At 44.8% G+C, this 20,208-nt stretch overlaps 1 long non-coding RNA gene across 2 annotated transcripts in view; it reads left to right on the top strand.

The window, feature by feature from the left end:
* Window positions 1-20,208, top strand: part of LOC143437015 (uncharacterized) — a 33,681-nt gene that overhangs the window by 2,420 nt on the left and 11,053 nt on the right. The window contains exons 2-4 of one of the 2 annotated variants that reach the window (XR_013106723.1): window positions 892-1,021; window positions 2,777-2,895; window positions 8,054-8,385. This is a non-coding gene — a long non-coding RNA (uncharacterized LOC143437015). Of the gene's footprint in view, window positions 1-891; window positions 1,022-2,776; window positions 2,896-8,053; window positions 8,386-20,208 lie in introns of those variants that run through there. The other variant, XR_013106722.1, reaches the window with a different exon arrangement.

Raw genomic sequence — 20,208 nt, forward strand, 5'->3', positions numbered from 1 at the left:
GAAGAACTGACTCCCCAAAGCAGAAGGACTTGGGGCTGTCTGGATTATAACAGCCCCTTCTCTTCTGTGATTGAGCCTGCAGACACGCATTTTAGTGTCAGCATAGAACAGTTTCTCAGCTTCAACTCTAATGTCATTTGGGGCCGAATGATTCAGTGTTGAGGAAAGGGCTTGTGGGTTGCTTAGCAGCACCTCTGGACCCTTCCTACAAGACGCTAGGGCATACCAGACTCCCCTGTGAAAAACAAATACCTTTTAAAATAAAGATTTCACTAGTTTTCAAAAAGAACTATTTTTATTCATATGTATGTATCTGTGCATGCTGTATGTGGGGTCGGGGGAGTGCCCAAGGAGGCCTGAAGAGGGTGTCAGGTCCCCTGTCCCCTGGAGCTAGAGTTATAGGTGGTTGTGAGCTACCCAAAAGGTATATAGGAAACTGAATTCAGGTCCTCTGCAAGAACAGGAAGTGCTCCCAATGGCTGAGCCCACCTCAGTCATTAATTATCTTTCAGAGGACTGAAGAATGGCCCAGCTATTGCGAGCGAGCGCTTGTTGCTTTTGCAGGAGACAGGAGTTTGGTTCCCAGCGTCCAAGTCAAGTGACTCAGAAATACCTGTAACTTTAGCTTTAGGGTGCCAAGCACATAGACAGTCTGACACAGACACACAGAAAATAGACACACACACAGACACATATGCATACACATGCACGAACATTTTTTTTTAAAACATCTTTTGTCATTTTTGAGCATCCTCACAAGGACAGGGGCAAAAATATGCTTCCCTTTCCCTCCCCAGACAGGAACCTTTGGCACAGAGAGAAACCTTTACTCAATGTGTACTCATCCTGCATTCTTATATAAACCATGCCCTTTTCTGATCTTTCCCTTAGCTGGGGACCTGACTCAGGACCTTGTGCATGCTGGGCAAGGGCTCTGCCACAGCTGTATCTGCAACCCTTGAAGTGCACCCCTTTAAACCTAATAGAAAAGCAACGGTGCTCCTTTGTAAACCAGTCTAGGGTAAGTATTTCAGGGTTTCTGTCATGCTAATTCTACCTCTGAACTTTTGGGGCTAGCCAGGAATTGTGCAAGAATGTTTTTACAGAATTTGTGCAATAACAGTGCAGGGGGGCAGGGAGAGAGAAATTTTCACAGCATAGTACAATAATTTTGGGTTTTTTTTTTGGTTTGGTTTGGTTTTTTGGGAGTTTTGGGGGGAGGTTGTTTTTTGTTTTTTGTTTTTGTTTTGTTTTGTTTTTTTTTTTGGTTTGGTTTGGTTTTTGGTTGTTTTTTATTTTTGTTTTGGGGTTTTTTTTTTTTTGTTTGTTTTGGTTTGGGTTTTGTAGACAGGGTTTCTCTGTGTATCTCTGGCTGTCCTGGAACTCACTCTGTAGACCCGACTGGCCTCCAACTCAGAAATCAGCCTGCCTCTGCCTCCCAAGTGCTGGGATTAAAGGCGTGCGCCATCGTGCTAGGCTCATGCTGAAGTTTTAACCTTATGTACATGTAAGAATGGAGAGCTGGCTGGAGTGGTTAGGGTTAATCTATAGTCTCAGCTACTTGGGTGCTGAAATGAGAGACCCTCAGTAGTCTGTCATCAGCTTGAACAACAGCAAGAGTTGACCATATATATTGCATTGCAAGCAAAAACTCATTCAGTACTGTGTGCTAGGGATGAATACCCAGCTTTGTTAAACATTAGGAACTGAGCTGTGTACTACCAGAGTCAGATCCATCTGGACGCCTACATGAGCCACATTCTGCACTGGAGATATTCAAAATGGATGTCATTCACACAACTAACACACTCGACTACGAGTCAGATCCAAACAAATGGAGCCTGGTACTTCACAGCAAAGTAAGGGAAGATAGTAACCTGTGATCGTGACAGCCATTACTGTTTCCGCCATCCATGGCCTTTCAGTGCTATGGTACAGACCAAATTGCTAGATGTAGTTCTCCCAGGCGCTTACCTAATCTAATCTAATCTAACCCAGTCTCCCTGCTCTAGGAAAGACACACTTCCTGTCCCAATTTATGATTCTAAGGTGTAGCTCAATCAAATCTAAGTTGTTTGTTATCGATCGCCAATCATGTAACACATCTGCAAATGGGTGGCCAGCGATGTAAGAGAATCTAGTTTCTTGGGAAGGGTTGGAGCCTGTTCATGAACACTGTTCAATTCTTGGACTATTGTTTAAGGAGAGGCATCTTTCACTTCTGGGATGCATAATAAGGCAATCTCTTATCTGGGGGAGGGGAGTGGAGGATAGGGGAAGGAGATTTAAGGTGGTTAGAAGCAATGGACTATACATTGCCAGACATCTGTCACTCGCTGCCATTACCATTACCTCACACAACTTCCAGGTCTACAGGGTGCCGCAGCGGGTGCTGGGAGGAAAGGGCCTCAGGTGCGCCACACATCCACTACTTTTTTTTTTTTTTTAAGGTCAAACTTGTCTTTTCTGGAAACTGAGCCGAAGCTAGTCTTTTCCAATGCTAGTCTTTTCCGACCCAAATGTCAGGTCTACTTAAGCTGCCACTGAAAGAAAGGGCTTAGCCCTGCTCCGGTTTCTCTCAGCTCCTGCCGAATAAAAACCTCAGCTAAGAGCCAAGACTCTGACACTACTTCCTTTCTCAGCATCATAGGCCAGGAGGAGCCTGGGATCTGACATTAACCATTAGGAGTCCTGAAGCAACAGCAGACTGGAAGAGACTGTCAAGGTTAATGAAGCAAGTTCAAACTCCCCCTCCCCCTTTACCCCCTTCCCGCAGTAAAAGTCAAGGAGGTAGAGAAATATGCTGAGTTGTCTCATCCTCCTCAATACGGAGTAATCACCGTGATGGTGACATGCACCCTGACTAAGTGAAGCAGGTGACCTGTGCTGGCAGAGGTAAGCCCTGGAGTTGCTGGAACAGAATGTGTCTGGTTATGTCACATATGGGGGAGGGGATTGACTAAGGCCCCAAGGGTTTTCATTAAGGGGAATGTTCAATTCTAGTCACTGAAGAAGTAGGACAAAAAAATGGCATGGGTGTGCTGAGTGGGAAAACCCAGCAGTGAGCACAGAGAGGAAAAGCCCTCCTCCCGCCCCCCCCCCCCCCAACTGTCTTTATTCTAAATCAAGACCAGATTATCCAGGGACTACTCTTAACCGCAGGCAGAGAAAGATGCTGGGAACTTGCTCTGCACTCTCCCTAACCACCCCTCTTATCAAGCTGCCTCCATTTCCTCTACTTTCTAAGGGCTCACTCTCTCCACCACCCTCGGAGTTCTCGAGATCTGGAGGGAAGGAGACACTCAATCCTGCTTAAGTAGCAGAATACTGAAGAACTCTGTGCAACTTTACTCTTTCTTTCTCCATGAATATCTCTCACACATGCTCAGAATATCCTCTTAGCTTAAAGAACCCAAACTAGCTTCCTGACCTCCTCTTCCATGAGGCCTTCCTTGATTTTCCTAGCATATGCTTCCCTCACCGAAATCCCCCTTTAGTGCTACTGATTGAATTTAAGGCCTTGTACATGCTAATCCCGAGTTCTTCTCTAAGGGCCTTTCTCTCTGGCCCCTTCCTTCCTTCCTTTATTTATTTTTTAACACCTGCAACTTCTGAGTAACACAATAACACAATGAAGCTATACAGATACTTTTCTCTGTCTCACATCCTGATCTTTCTTTTCAGGTAGATTGTAAACTCCTTGAGGACAGGATCAACACTCTATGCTGCCTAGTTCTAGAATTTGGTGATTAGTCTAGTTGGGTGCCTTGTAGCCCCAGGAGTGTATCTATAGCCTGGGAGAATTTAAGAATCCTTAATTAATTAGATTATTTCATTAATAAATCACTTATAATAATATAATAATATAGAATAATAGAATACCTTGTTAATAAATCACTTAAATAAAATAATAATTAAAATTTGAATTAAAATAAATTAAGGATTCTTAAAGAATAGCATCAAGTCAGCCTTGCTTGCTATATAGACCTATCTAAACCTGTTCCCTGGTTCCTAAAATCACCCTAATGCCTAAAGACCAACTCCCCAACAGCCTGAATGTTAGGTTCTTAAACCATTTAATCTTCTTAACAACCCCAGTTCTGCCCTGAACCTCACCCTCCAGGTGAGAGGACCCCACCCCCAGCCCCCACCAACCCCGAGCTGCCAATGTGGATTTCAGCACTGAGCCAACTGGGCTCCACCCAGCACAGTTCATCTCTCACTGTGGCTGGCACTGGGAGCTAGCCTGGTCCTCTGTCTGCCAAGACCTTCTGGGAACGCCTGCCTTGCTCCTGGTTTCTGGCAGGTCTCTGAGTCCTTTCCATTCTGCCAGCCACCTGAGCTTTGGTTCTGAGATTTTGCAAAATACTCCTCTTGCTGTAGAGAGGCAGCAGGCACACATGCTCACAGTCACAAACGAGGTCTCCCATTCCTTCTAGAACGAGGACCCTTCTTTTTTAGCCATTTAGTATCATTTTCAAGTATTCCCAAAGTTAAACTTGGGATTTTTTTTAAATCATAGAGGTTTCTACAGATCATTCACACAAACCATCTTATTTTGTTCCTAGTCTCAACCTTACTACCCTACAATCATGCTTCTATTTAGAACTTACTGGCATAGGGCTTTTGCTAATGATGCCTTTGGTGAGGAATTCTCTGTCAGTAAATTGCCATGATGTCTTTATAGAAAGTTCCAGCTTAGTAATCAGATACCATCGAAGTGCACTTATCCATCGAAAGGCTGAGACAATTCCCTTTGTACACCCAGAAAGACTGAACAAGTGCAGCACTACACACACACACACAGAGGAAGGGGGAGGGAAAAGAAAGGGGGACAGTGTGATTAGCTAGCTCTGTCTAGAACATCAAAATGCCCCCAAGCTGGAATGACAGCATCATTTTATTGATGCTAAAATCGGAAGGCAATAAGGCAAGCCTCTGCAGGCAGAGCAGCGATGTGCAGCCTCGTGTGATTCATATTTCAAAAATGATGCCATGGGACTAAAACTGCAAAGCAGAGCTTGTTTGTATTGGCAAAAAAAAAAAAAAAAAAAAAAAAAAAAAAAAAAAATTCATGAAGGGCAGTCACCTTAGCTGTGCCTGTAAACTCTGGAGGAAGCAACACTGCAAGCAATCCCCCTGCAGACTACAATACCCACACCTCCAAGTTGCAATGGACACTTGGCTTTTATTACCACAATGATTTCACTGTACTCTGTGTGGTGAGGGGCTAAGACGACTGTGATTTTTATCCCCTGTGTCATACTCTCGCTTTAGAACTTTAGAGATACAAACACAACTGTGTATACTAACAGGAGTACGGAAAAGATGAGGAGGTCAGGCGGGCATGGAGTGGCTAATTACAACTAATAAAATATGAGAAGGCCTTATGGAAGGAAGCCCGCTACTGTGTAAGCTGATTTTAAAACAATTTTTTTTTAGAAGGAGGCATTTGAACCTCTTGTACTCTGTCTACATGGGTGGTAGATGCTTTTCCCAGAAGACATGGGGAAATTAAACTAAAATCTTAGCATCAGATGTATGATAACCTATGAGTCATTCGTCACAGAGACCCCGGAGGACCCTCAAACAACATAAACTATTGCCATTGCTCTGGCTTGCCCACCATAACTAGGCAGTAAGACTGCCTTGCCGAAGACACAGCCCACTCTGGTTGTAGGACACAGAGAAACCCAGTTAGAACTGAAAGGGAAGCTTCCTCCCTGCTGGTTATAGAGTTGAAAGGTGCAACCCAGGCTGCTCAGGGAGAAAAGTGGCCAGTCTTACCCAGAAGTGGGCCCCTCCATGCTACAATCCTGTCCTTCCAGGTAAGGTCGCAGATGTAGTACTGGTATGACAGCCTCAGGGGTAAACAACTGCTTTCTGGTTGGATTTAAAGCCAGCTACATTGCAGGAATTCATGTCTAATGTTGTAAACCTGGTCAGAAGCCATAGAGCATAGGTCCTAGGAGGAACTATTGTGCCTGTTTGGTGAGCCCCCAAAGACCACCAAGGAGCCAGGTCCGATGCCATCACATCAGGGTCTTTACTCAAGCTCGAGCTTGGCCACACCACCATCTCTGACATAGCAGAACAAGGGGTGAAGCACAAGCTCTCAGCCAGACAAGGTTTAATAGGAAGTGTTAAGCAAACGAGGGGGTTTCTAGCCTGACACACATCTGATGGGGGGGGGGGGTAATTACGGAATTTTGTTGCTCTTTAGCATAATTGGCTGGTGCTGGGAGCCAAACCATAAACTTTACTTCTACTTCCCTCCTGATTGATGGTTGTTAGGAGGTGAAGTGCGGGGGGGGGGGGGGGGGGGGGGGGGGGGGGCAGGCTTGTAACCTGGAAACTAGTACCAGGCACCAGCTTGTTGGGGAGTAACCTGGAAACTGGTGCTAGGTGCTGCCTTGTTAGTTAACTCGAATTCAACTTTAAGTCAGGTTCTCTAAGATGAAGTCTGAATCCAAGATCTGGTTTCTCAGAAGAACCATGCTGTCAAACTGCCTCCTAAGTGTCTATGTTCATCCCCATGGATCTGTGTAACAGCAACTTTTATTCGCTTGATGTAATTGTCATCTCCAAGATTAACTGCCTCTGTCTGCTAACCTAGGCCCCTACCTGGAAGCTTCTAACCTCTATACAATCTAATCTAGGTCTAGAATGTTGTCAACTTCTGAGACTGGCTGCTGAATGAACTCATCCTTTCTTATCCTTTCTGATCTCTGGCTGGATGATGATTCAACTTAACTGTTCCAGCTCAAACTCTTCTCCAAGCTGACTGACTCAATCTGTCTTCTCTCTCAGCCTCTGACTGATTTGTTCTGATTCACCTCATACTAACTTTGGCAATATGTTCTAATCTTCTGGTTCCTTTCATTCCCTGACTCATTCTGTCTTTACCTCTGTCTACATGTCTCTCTATAACTGTCCTGGTAAAATGGCCTCCTTCTCTCCCTCTTCACTGCCCCCTCTTATGTAGCCTATCCTTACCCTCTCTTCTCGTCAGAGTTGGGTATATCCTATTCTGTCAAATCTTTCTCTGATCTGCCACTTTGTCAACCACTCAATTAGACATTACTCTCAAACATGGGTGCTTCCTTCTACAAACTAACTTTCCCTTCATTGTTTGAGACTAAAGGTGTATACTAAGGGCAGGCCTGTATTCCAGACAAAGGGATTAAAGTTGGGTGCTAAGGGCTGAGCCACACCACAACTAGAAACAGGTTTTTTTTTTTTTTTTCTTCAGTAAACAATACAATCTCCGAGATCACAGTGTCATCAAATATCCTGCAACAGGTCTGTGTCATTCTCAAACCTGACCAGAGAAGCATCTTTTTACAGTGGCCACCAGTTAATATAGAGACTCATAACTGGTCGAGCACTGAGGATAAGTGTCTGGGAGCGGTGGCATCTACCAACCCCATAAAGTTTAGGGAACATTGCAGAAGAAGTGGAGAAAATGTAAGAGCCAGAAGGCATGTAAAGTGCTACAGAACACTGTCTTCTGGGTGTGACATGGCTGCTATATTCATGAGCTCACAGAAGCTGCGGTTATCTGCACACGATCAAGCCACTCAATAAACCCAGCATGGGGAACAGGGCTGGAGGGGCTTAGGAGGTTTCACCTCTAGCTGAAGAGCTATGGGCAATTGGTGGCAACTGGGGGAGGAGGAGTCTCAGAAGATACAAAGGTAGGAGATGTCTGGGGATGATTGAAAAGGGGTTGGATGGATATTATCAAGATATAGTGGTGTGTGTGTGTGTGTGTGTGTGTGTGTGTGTGTGTGTGTGTGATACAAAGGTAGGAGATGTCTGGGGATGATTGGAAAGGGGTTGGATGGATATTATCAAGATATAGTGGTGTGTATGTGTGTGTGTGTGATACAAAGGTAGGAGATGTCTGGGGATGATTGGAAAGGGGTTGGATGGATATTATCAAGATATAGTGGTGTGTGTGTGTGTGTGTGTGTGTGTGTGTGTGTGCGTGTTAGCTATTTTTCTGTTGCTGTGATGAAACACCATGAGTTACTTGGGCTTATAATTCCAGAGGCATAGGATTCCATCATTGCAGGGAAACATGGTAGCAAGTGGCAGGCGTGGTGGCCGGGGACCTGAAAGAGCTCACCTCTTCAAACACAAGCAGGAAGCAGAGAAAAAAAAAACTGGAAGTGGCAATTTCAAAGCAGTGATGTACTTCTTCCCACAACACTGCCCCTCCTAAACCTCCCCAAACAGGTTTGGGACCAAGTGTTTATTAAATGTCTAAGCCTACTGGGGACATTTCTCATTCATACTAACATATGTATGCTATGTATGAAATCATCAAAGAATAAATAAAAAGTGGTTTTAAAAGAGAATGCAAGTGAAAAGAAAATGGTATTGAGCTACTATAACCAGTATTGTATGCTACTTAGCTCTTCCAACTGACGGACCATTGAAATGGGCTGGATGCCAGTCTGCCCTAATGTGTTGAAATTGAATTCTGAGTGTGACAGTATTCAGAGTTTGGCCTTTTGGAGTGATGTTGATCATAAGGTTGAGGCTGTCCTTCGTGAGATTATTGTGCTTATGAAAAAGACTCAGCAAGTTCTGCTGCCCTTTGCATGTGTGAAAAGAGTCATTTGCTCTCTCAGGAGTTAGACGCTTGCCAGATGCTGTATTTACTGGCAATTTGATCTTAGATGTCTCAGCACTGGAACTATAAGAGATAAATTTCTGTTGTTTATAATGCTCTGTTACAGTGTAAGTGGACTAACAGCACCTCCCTTCTGAAACCCAGCTGTATCATGGAGGGTGGTGTATTGATTCTCTCTTGGCTCTGACTGGCAGAAAAGAATTCTCCTCAAATATAAAAATTCCTGGGAAGGCCTTCCTTCCTCCACTGCCTCAGATTTCCAGACTTCTTCTTTCTTTGACTTCTCTTAGAATCCAGGGACTGGAGGAACTACAGTGGACTATTTATTTATTCTTGTTTTTTTTTTTGTTTTGTTTTTTTTGTTTTTTTTTTTTTGGTTTTTTGTTTGTTTTTTGAGTCAGGGTTTCTCTGTGTAGCCCTGGCTGTCCTAGAACTCGCTCTGTAGACCAGGCTGGCCTCGAACTCACAGAGATCTTTCTGAGTGTTGCATTAAAGGCATAGACCACCACCAGCAGGGTAACACTGGGCTCTTTTAAAAAGCACGTTACCATAGGGTGCACTGGAAGAAAAAGGGCTACAAGCCAAAAGAGATGGACTTCATTCTTCTCATCTTAGTTCAGTACTCAACATTAGGGTATCACAAGCTCCCTCTCTTCAGAGCTCAAGCCCCAGTGTGTGAGGTCCTGTCATCTGTGAGCATCCGTGGGTATAAAGAACTGGCTTCTTTTGAAGATGCCCACATCTGGACACTCTTTCCAAAGACCTCACTAATGATTCCATGAAGAGCCCCAAATGACCTATGGATCAGTTGCAGTTTTACACTTTCAATTTATACAACCAACAAAAAAAAGGGAGGGGGGAGGCACAACTGTATTTGCTGAAAATTGACAATCTGATTTTATTTTGAAACCACGTGAAACCACGGCTGGTAAATTGCACACTGAAGACTTGGTTCACAGCAAATGAATGTACATGAAACAGAAGTAGGTCAGCTCATATAGTCTCCTTTTTCACAACTCTAACAATCCCGATCAATGGATAACAGCTCAACTAAGAAAGGATTCTGGGAGAGGCTGAAATACCTTACTTGGCAGCTCAGGAGCCTCTTGCAAGCATCCAGTCAAATACCACCATGCCATCTGCTGAGAAGATACACATATAAATGAGTTCTCAAATCTGTTAACATGGGGGTGGGGGACTGGATGGACTTGACCTAACCAAGAGAGGAATTCAACAGAAGAAATAGTCTCCATATCAAAGCTAGAAGAAACATGACAAGAAATAGGCCAGGCTAGGAACTAAGAATGGGTACTCCGTGGTGGAGCATCTGCCAGGAAGTACACCTTGATACCAGTATGGAAATGAATTTGGGACAGTCTGAAGAAATTTGGACAAAGGTTCCAGAGAACACAGCCAAAGAGGTTGACACACATCTGTATTTCTGTCACTTGGGAGGCAGAGGCAGGAGGCTCCTGAGTTTGAGGCCAATCTGAGACTCTCTAACACACACACACACACACACACACACACACACACAGAGAGAGAGAGAGAGAGAGAGAGAGAGAGAGAGAGAGATACAGAGACAGAGACAGAGACAGAGAGACAGAGAGACAGAGACAGAGAGGCAGAGAGACAGAGACAAAGACAGAAAGACAGAGAGACATAGAGAAAGAGGAAGGCTGGATGACACATACTTTCATTCAGCCTTTGAGAACATAGAGCAGAGAGCTGGGTCTCCGGGTTGCCATGGTTTTTATGGAAAAACTGTGAGAAAAATACATGGGTGTTATTGAAGGTGCTAAATTTGCGGTAATTTGTTACTCAGTGTGGAACTAGAATCCATGATTTATAAATGCCTGCTTCTCCTCCTCCTCCTCTCCCTCCTCCTCTTCTTCTTCTCCCTCCTTCATCTCATCCTCCTTCCTCTGTGCTTGGGGTCCAGTAACTCCCGACCCTAGGCAAGTACCCTTCCACTGAACTACATTCCTACACACCATAAGTGTTTTAAAAAAAACCAAAAAACCAAAAAACCCTTTTGTCTAAAAGACCAAACCAGTCTTTGAAGAGAAGCCTACCAATTACTGTGGACCAAACCTACCAGACAGGTCCCAAGTATGGGCCACGCATGGGTCATTGGCATCCACCAGGCCTAGTAAATCATTAGGAAAGGTGCACCTCGGTCTGCATCCGGATGTACTGAATCAAAGCCTTCATTCTAAGAGAGCTCCTGGTGGCCTGCATCCGTGCTAAAGCTTAGGGAGAACAGCTGGCATCGAAGTCAGAGCTGAAGCTCTTGATTCAGCAAAACCCAAGTCTCTGGCCTGGCACCCGAGTTTTATAAGCTGTGTGACTTGAGACAAGTTGCTGGGCCTCACCGAGCTTCTATTAAAACAGAGCAAGCGATATGACTGCGTAGGATTGGGGCAGGGGTGCAATAGAGTAGCGTTTTAGCTTATCGTTAGCCTAGCACTGAGTGCAGGCTTCATACCATGTGGATATTACTAACGTGGGTGACAATACACGTGGACATTATTGGATTGGGACAGCCAATAACAAGGTCAATTAAACATCAAAGGAGTAGACCAGCTACACCAGTTGGAAGCTAGACGGCTCTTGTCAACCTCCTCATCTGGGGACATACTGATACTGACTCCATAGGGACCACAGAAGGTTGTGACCTTAGTGTACTACCCCCGGAAGCCATCCCTAACACCAGACAGGGTCAGTCATGTATTGTCCTCAGAGGCACCTGTCCCCTGCATCCCCATGTCCCCTGTCAGAATTAACTCTGCTGGGCTTGACCCCACTTAGCTAATGAGTTCTGTCCTTAAACCACAGAGAAGATTGTGAAGCTCGGGGCGGGTGTTATGTGTCCCTGACCTCCAGTGATGGCTTCCCCACAGAAAAGATGAAGGGATAAGCTGGGGCTGTCAGCCATGTGGCTGGTTTCACAGAAACCTGAGATTCCATTTTTGTCTCGCTTGTTTGTTTTGTTTTAATGTTGGAGAAGGCAGTGACACAAGTATTTGTGTCACCAAGGATGAGAATAGGCACGGAGGCTGACAATTCCAAATGACTTATGCAATGGCATCTACGATCCCTTCTGGAGAGGCCTGGCTTCTCCCCCCCTACCCGCCCCCCTCGGCTTCCCTGTTCTCAGCAATGTTCCTGTGGCTTCTTCATCATCATCTCTCTCTGAGCCAGTGCCATCCCTATGGTTCAGTACAAATGACAAAGATGATGTGGATAATGACAGCAGTTCTCCTTTACGGAATGTCCCAAAGTGCCAGGCACTGCTCATGCATTATTTACGGTCCTTGTAATAACTCCAGGAAACAGGCATTATGCTCCTTTTTAGTCATGGAAAACTGAGGGCCCAGAGATGTTAAGTGGCTTGCCCAAGCTTACACAGCAGATAAAACAGTCTTGGATTCAACCAGAGTCTCCTTGACTCTGAGGCCTGTGTTCCTTATTCCCTCCCCCGCCCCAACTACCCCCACTCCCCACTCTCGATTCTTTTTGTAGTAGGGCTTTGAGGCCACTACTCAGTCAGCTCTTGGGTTATCGTCTCCTGCCCTTCCCAGGATTGCACTACCTCCACCTGTCAGGCTCCTGGATACATGTAGCACTCACCTTGTTCTGTGGCACAAGTTCTCACTGCCCATAAGAGTATTGATGCCATCCAAGTGATGCCGGTGCACACCTTTAACCTCAGCACTCGGGAGGCAGAGGTGGATAGATCTCTGTGAGTTTGAGGCCAGCCTGGTCTACAGAGCAAGTTCCAGGGCAGCCAAGGCTACACAGAGAGATGTGTTTTAAAGAAAGAAAGAAAGAAAGAAAGAAAGAAAGAAAGAAAGAAAGAAAGAAAGAAAGAAAGAAAAAGAAAACAACAAAGTATCTGTGTCTAGCCAGCAAAGCATAGCCTGGAGCTCCCAGACTCGGAAAGTGCCTGCTCTAGCCAGGGTCACACAGGTAGATATTTGGGAAGGAAGCTTAAAGGAATTGACTAGTGCGGTTGTGGGGGGGGGGGGGTGCTGAGAGGTCCCCTGCAGGCTCACTTCCTGGGATTCTGGTCACATGACTCAGTCCAAGCCCAAAAGTATCCAAAGAAGGGAAAGAAAAGTGTTACTCTTAGTTTAAAGCCTAAAGTCTAACTAAGTACCTGCAAAAGGCTCCTGGAGAGTAACTACTGAAGCCCAAAGGCTGGCAAGCTTGGGTTCTGATAGCCAAGGCAGAGATGAGCCCAGCTCGGGCATTTGTGTAATGTACCAGCTCACCTTCAGTGTTTGCTCTCTTTGTGTCTACCTACACTGTAGGTCTGTCCTCCCGCCCTTGAGTATTCAAACTCAGATGCCAACCTCCTCTGGAGACACCTCCACATCTGTACCCTACACAGAGAGATTCCTGCTTTCCAGATATTTCCTAGCCTAGTCACATGGAACCTAAAATTAACCATCTGCAGCAATTGCTGTGCTCGCTGCTGTGATGAAATAATTGGCAGAGACAGCTGAAGAGGTGAAAGGTGATTTGAGCTCATGGTGTGAATAGGGTTCATACAGCCTCCCGGGAAGGTGCGTCAGAATTCATGGTGACCTCCTTCTACCCAGCCAACCCTCATGTCTTAAAGGTTCTATGCAGTGGTTTCAACCTTCCTCATGCAGCCCCTCATGTTGTGGTGACCCCCTAGCCATAAAATTATTTTTGGTGCTACTTCATTACTATACTTTTGGTACTGTTATGAATCATAATGCAAATATCTATGTTTTCTGATGGTCTTAGGTCATCTCACCCGCCAGAAGGGTCTTGACCCACAGGTTGAAAACCACTGTTATAGTCACCTCAAACAGTTGCAGGTTATATGTTCAAACATATGAGCTGAGGCGTCTGTCTGTCTGTGTGTCTGTGTGTCTGTGTGTCTGTGTGTCTGTCTCCTCCCCACGGTGGTGCGTTAGTGTGTGTGTGTGTGTGTATGTATGTGTGCACATGCTTGTTGGCTCTTTCTAGACCTACCCACTTCACCAAGAGGGTCATATACATCTCCCACCCTAGCCTATGATTGCAGACCCCCTGCTCCAGATGCCTCTCTCCTCCTTCTGTGTTCTCTTTTTATGTTTCTCTTTCTTTCAAAACTATCTGATTGCCTGGACCTATCCCTGCTGCTCTCAGAATGATGCTTTGACCTGCAATTGTAACCATCCCCTCCCCTGTAAGATTGTGGGTCCTTCGTCTGCTCTGCCACAGGTCTTAGCTGCTCCGGGAGGCAGGACATCGGAAGTTGACCATACTTACCCCTTGCTATCCTTGGGCGGTTGTTGGGCCATAGTGATGCCCCAGGACACCACTCCAGGGGTGGGAAAGTGCAGTCTGAGATGTGAGACAGCTGGAGCTGGCTTGGAGGTCCCTCGGCCTGCAAGGAGGCCAGAGCCCTCTGATTCTCAGGCACCGCTAAAAGCCGCTGAAGAGCTGAGAATGGAGTGGGGACCCATGGGCTGAATCTGGCCGGGGGCCAGAAGGAGAAAGGGGCTCCAGCTGGTCCGGAGGGGAGAGTCTTTGGCTTGACGGCTATAGGCTTGGGCTTGTGGTAGCCATGGCTGGAAGCTCAGAGAGGACTTCTATGGGAGATTAGAAGGCGGCTCTATAGCTGAAGGCCTTCTCCATTGCTTCCCACGGTGGATCCTGATGAAAAGAGACAGTCCATGGTTTTAAGGTGTTTATTGTCATGGCAGAAAGTGGATGAGTAAAACCATACCCCACTTCTCAGGGTGGGCCTGAGATTAGATACCTTTTGCAGGGAGGAATGTCTGGGAAGGAAAGCTTATTGGCTAAGCCCTTCAGGCCTTTAGGTACCTCATGAAAATGGAGATCTGTCTTGAGCCTTCAGGACCACAGGCCACATCCTCTACATGTGGAGAGGCTTGGGGTGTTGCCCTTACTGATGGCCATAAATCTATGGGGGGCTGCAACTAGTGACAGGGGCCTGGTACCTGGGAACAGGCAAAACTCCTACCGTCCCTTCAGGGTCTCTGGGGTTTCTAGCCTTTGATCAACTGGGAACCAAGCTACCTTTCATGGTCCAACATTCCCCATCTGGCTTCTATGACCCTTCTAAATTCCAGCCCTATTTTCCAGCCAAAAAAGTCTTCCATCCACTCTTGGTGATTTTCTGCTCAGCCTTAGCTTCTGCCCCACTCTGCCAAGAATGCTAATTCTCCCATTTCTCTGCAATGGTTCTACATCGTCCAAGAGGGGTTTTAAAATCCATCTCCTACAGAAGTGGCCTTAATCTTTCCAAGTGGACATCATGCTTTGTTCTTCTGTTGTGGTACTGCTGTGTGTCCTCTAGTGACAATAACTCCGCGCATTTCATCACAGGGAAAGATGTACGTATTTTCTCTCCTTTCAGAGCTATGTGTGTTTTTTGGATTTGAATGGTTTCTCCCCTCCCCCTTTTGATAATCTTACAGTTTCTAACAAAATGCCTTCCTCTCATTGAGGGCTTGATATGAATCCATTGATCCATAGGCTGGCTGGGTGGCTGGATAGGAGTTCATAGGCACTGAGTTCCTGTCTAGGCTTTGACAATCCAGGAACCATGGCAAGAGAAAGCTGAATTGTTTGAGAGAACAGCTGTCGTAAGCACAGGGAGGAAGAATAGTCGGAATAAGTGAGCCACTCTAGGGATCATGTCAGGCTGTTTGTACTCAAGATTTATCAGTAGAATGTGCAAAAACATAGGTAACAGATAATCTGGCACAATCTCAAACTAGCTACTATCATAAATACATTCATTGGCTTAAGTACAGGAAGTCAGGGTTTGCTGTATCCAGTGTCCTTTCCACATATATATTTTTTATTTATTTGAATGCCATACAGACTTACCTATAGGCAATCTGGTGGAGAAAATGTATCAATTAAAGTTCCCTCTTCCAAAATGACTCTAGCTTGTGTTAAGCTGACAAAAACTAACAAATAAAGCAAACAAACAACAACAAAAACCTAATACAATTAACCAACCAAACAACAAAAAACACAAACAAACTAACAACAACAACAACAAAAAGACCAAAACCTAACGAACACACAATGGAACACTTCTTCCTAATTCCATCTCCTCTCCTTCCTCCGTTTTTGTAACCACTGAGTCCAAATTAGTGATGCCTGTGTGCCCGTATATACATGGGTGTGTGGTCATTCACCAGAATACCTACCAGTGGCCAGATGCTCAAGGAAAAAAATGACCTAGCAGCCATCAACTGCTAATTGTTCTAATAGCTCTTCAGCTACAGGTAGGGTGGCATGAGGTCTTACTCTGTCCATGCTAGGATATGGACTGGTTCCATCTTCCACCTGTCTCATGCAGTCATAGCTGCTATGAATTCATGAGTACAGTGTTCCTGCCAAGCCCACAAGATAGCACAGACCTCCTCCCCATCTCCTAATCCTTTCTTGTATTTTTCTGCCCATCTTCCTTGATATTCCCTCGGCTTTAGGGAAGAGTTTGATACAGATGTCCTTTTTAAAGCTGAGTATTCAGTCCCTTAGTCACAGCATTGACTACTTATGGGTCTCTGTCTTAACCATTACCTATTGTAAAAACAAGCTTCTCTGGTCAAGGTTGTAAGTAGCACAAATCTATAGGTTTAAAAATAAATATTTAGAAGGCAGTTTGGCCGTTTCCTGATTGTTGTCATTGTTTGTTTGCTTGCTTTGTCAATTTGACCCAAGTTAGAGTTGTCTGGGAAGAGGGAACTTTAACTGAGAAAATGCCTCTATCATATTGCCTGTATGCAAGTTTGCAGGACATTTTCTTGATTTATGTGTGATGTAGGAGAGGCCAGTCTGCTGGGGCTGGTGCTACTCCTGGGCAGCTGGAAAGAGGCTTAGCCATCTGTGGGAGCAAGCCTGCAATCAGTTACTCCATAGCTTCTGTTTGAGTTCCTGCCTCTGGTTCCCCTCTTGATTCCTTGCTCTTGTTCCCTTGGTGAGCAAGCATGACTTGAGAGTTTTAAGATAAAATAAACCCTTTCATCCCTAAGTTGCTTTTGGCATAGTGTTTTATCACAGCAATAGAAACCCTAACTAAGACAGAGAGCATGACCATCTAGCAAAACAATTATACTGGGTCCCCTCTACATATATGGTCTCGCAGCCATTGGCTTTTGGTCAAGCTTACAGTAATGGGCATCAACTTCCTTCTGTGGCACAGGGCTCACATCCTATAGAAAGTGATTGATTACTCCCAAATCATTGGTGCCAATGGCCTTTTCTAGCCCTCTGCTGTGTTAGTTTCAGTGCTGTCTTCATTCTGGGGAAAGCCTCCTGGACTTGGAAGGCTTCTACCAGTTATCAGGCTAATTGCTTTTTTCTTCCTCTTCTACTGGAGCCCCAAGTCTTTTTCTTTGTTTTCCCATTCACCCTTTATCTGTATATATATCAATAGCACAAAATAATTGTTTTTATCATGACATTTCTACACATGTATGTATTTTTGTCATATTCACCCTCCCATTACCCTTCCTTGCCCCACCCTGCCTCCTGCTGGTCCCTCTTCTATTCCGAAATATTCCCCCTCTTACATCATCTTAGTTTTTTAAAAATCTAGGTTCCACATCGAGAGAAGATATGCGATATTTCTCCTTTTTAAGACTGGCTTAGTTTGCTTATATATTTCCCTGCAAAGAACACGTTTTTAAAAAATGCTTTATGGTTGACTAAAATTCCCCCATGTTTCTTTCTCAAAGGCAGGTAAATATATTCTCCAGAAGTGTCTAGAACAACCCATGTGGTTTAGTTATTTCTTACGTTGCTGTGACAAAGTACTGGACCAAAGCAACTTAGAGGAGAAAGGGTTTATTCTGGCAGATAGTTCCAAAGGTGATGCAGCCCATCATGGCAGGGATGAGGAAGTGAAGGGAGCACAAGTCCAGCTGCTCATGTTACAACAGCAATCAGGAAAACAAGAGAACAAGAAGTGGGACTGGGCTATAAAGCCTCAGGGCAACCCCCAGTGACTTACTTCCTCCATCAGGCCTTCAGGCTTCTCAACCACCATCAGGTGAGTGTTCACACACATGAGCCTTACAGGAGACATGCTACATTCAAACCACAACACCATGTTTGTGTCTTACTGGTCCAGTCAGTAAGACTGGGGCTGCCTAATTCAGACAGCTGGGATGGGGATGGGACTCACACCATCAGAAAGGCCACCTTGGATTTATAGCAGAATCCCTTGTGTGGATCCTTCTGGACTCATTTCATAGGAAACAGTGTATGGCAGCCACAATTGTTCAGGCCTGGGTTTTGACTGACGCCTTACCATTTGAGACAAGCAGTAAACAATAGGAAGCATGTCATCCAAACATCTCAGCGCCGCCATTCTTGCAATCACCTGCTGGCCTGAGTGGTTCTTGTGCAAAGTTACTGCTTGGTCAGTAGAGCTGACTGAACACAAGCCTGTTAGGTAGTATTTCGAAGACACAGAGAGAGAAGGAGACAATGCAGTGAGTCAAAGGTAAACAAACAAACAAACAAACAGGATGTGTGTTGAGCAGGTACTCAACACACTATTGAAGTGTGTCCATCACACTTTTTGAATCTTTTGAAGGCAGTGTCCATCATACCAAGCTGCAGGACCAACTTGGGTCCCTTCCTTCTTAACTTGTTCTCTTACTCAACTCTCCATTTTCTTATCACCATTTTCTCCCTTCTTATTCCTTACCCTTTTCTGAGTTCAATAAAGCAATGCAATACAAATTAGGAATGTAGTATCTGAAGGCTGTGGCATGACTCTGTGGTAGAGCATGTGCTTGGCATACACAAGACTCTAGGTTCAACCGCAGGTGCTAATAAATGAATAAGTAAATAAGCACATGGATACATAAATACATAAATAAGAAAACAAGTCAGAATGTAGAATCTAGAACTGAATTTCTTGTCTGGGAATTCTTACTTTGAGCCACAGCAGTGACTTTTAAACCATTACTTCATTCTTTTAAAGCTTCTGCTTCTCACCACTAAATCATACTAACAGTCATGTCTGTTTCCCTGGGAGTTTTAAAGTAATGTGGACTAACACCAATAGCAGCTGCTTAAACTGTCTTTGTTGCTATTGCATGTATAATGTGTGTGTGTGTGTGTGTACATGTTCTACTGTGTGAAGGGTGTCTTCATCAATTGCTCTCCACCTTGTTTATTGAGACAGGGTTTCTTGCTGCACACAGAGTTTGCAGATTCTAGAGGATCTATATTCATTCTGTCCTGAGAATCCCATCTTTGCCTGCCAAATGCTGCTTGGCAAGTTTTACAAGTGGCAGCCATGTTTGTCTGATTTTCAAATGGGTTCTGGGACTCCAAAGTCCATGATCATGGGGCAAGCACTTTATCCCTACAGCCATCTCCCCAGCCCCATCTTTTCTTTTCTATTCATTCTCTTTTAATTGAACCACACCTTCGTCCTCTTCTGTCTTGCTGAGTATTCCAGAGTTAGAGACGCTAGGAAACAAGCAGGCTTGAAGTATGTGGATTAAACGTTCTACTGGGGAATGAGATAGAACCATTTTAGTTCCTCTGCTTCTCTTCATTTTAATTAAAGTATTTAAAGGATGCTATATGAATAGAATTAAGACAGAGATGGAAATGCACAAAACCAGTTGAGAGGCACACATATGTGGTACATATGCAAGAAGAGTGAATGTTCTGTTCTGCGTAAAGAAATTCTCAGCTATTTCTAACTTCATCTTGGCCTGGTGTGTTCAGTTAGTTAGTGTAGTTTCCGATGAGATTAAGACTATGGCTTCAGTTCCAGAATGTGGCGACCCTACTTCCATTGTAGAACTACAGTTGCTCTCTTGACCCTGGCCAGCCACCTATAAGTGTCTCAGAAGCTGGAAGAAGTTGAAGCAGACCAAGCCTGCCACCTTTGGAGGGAACAGCACAACAGGAAATATATGCTGTTTTTTGGACGGGTGACAGCCATGTTATCTGATTTGAAGAACACATAGCCTATGGTAGTAACCATCTTCATCAACTTGATTGAACGTGGAATTACCTAGGAGACCCACCTCTTAATGAACCTATAAGGACATTTCTGGGAGGATTACCTGAGAAGAAAGGGCTTACCTTGAGTATAGGTGTGGAGTCTGAATATGCTTGGCCCAGGGAGTGGTACCATTAGGAGATGTGGCCTTGTGGGAGGAAGTATGTCACTGAGGAGTGGGGGGGTTTTGAGAGAGCTTTATTCTAGATTCCTGGAAAACAGTCTTCTCCTATTTGCCTTTGGAACAAGATGTAGAACACTCAGATCCTTCTCTAGAACCATGTCTGCCGGGATGCTGCCATACTTCCTGCCTTGATGATACTGAACCTGTAAGCCAGCCCCAGTGAAATGTTTTCCTTTATAAGAGTTGCCATGGTTATGGTGTCTCTTCACAGCTATGAAAATCCTAACTATAATAGGTGATGCCATCCTTTGAGTTAGGGACCCAGACAACTGGGATAATGCCAGATGAACACTGGCATTCTTCACTCTCTGCTTCCCAATTAGTGTTAAGGACCAAGCTAGTGGCCAC

Source organism: Arvicanthis niloticus, chromosome 23 (genome assembly GCF_011762505.2).
Source record: "Arvicanthis niloticus isolate mArvNil1 chromosome 23, mArvNil1.pat.X, whole genome shotgun sequence".
Lineage (NCBI taxonomy): Eukaryota > Metazoa > Chordata > Mammalia > Rodentia > Muridae > Arvicanthis > Arvicanthis niloticus.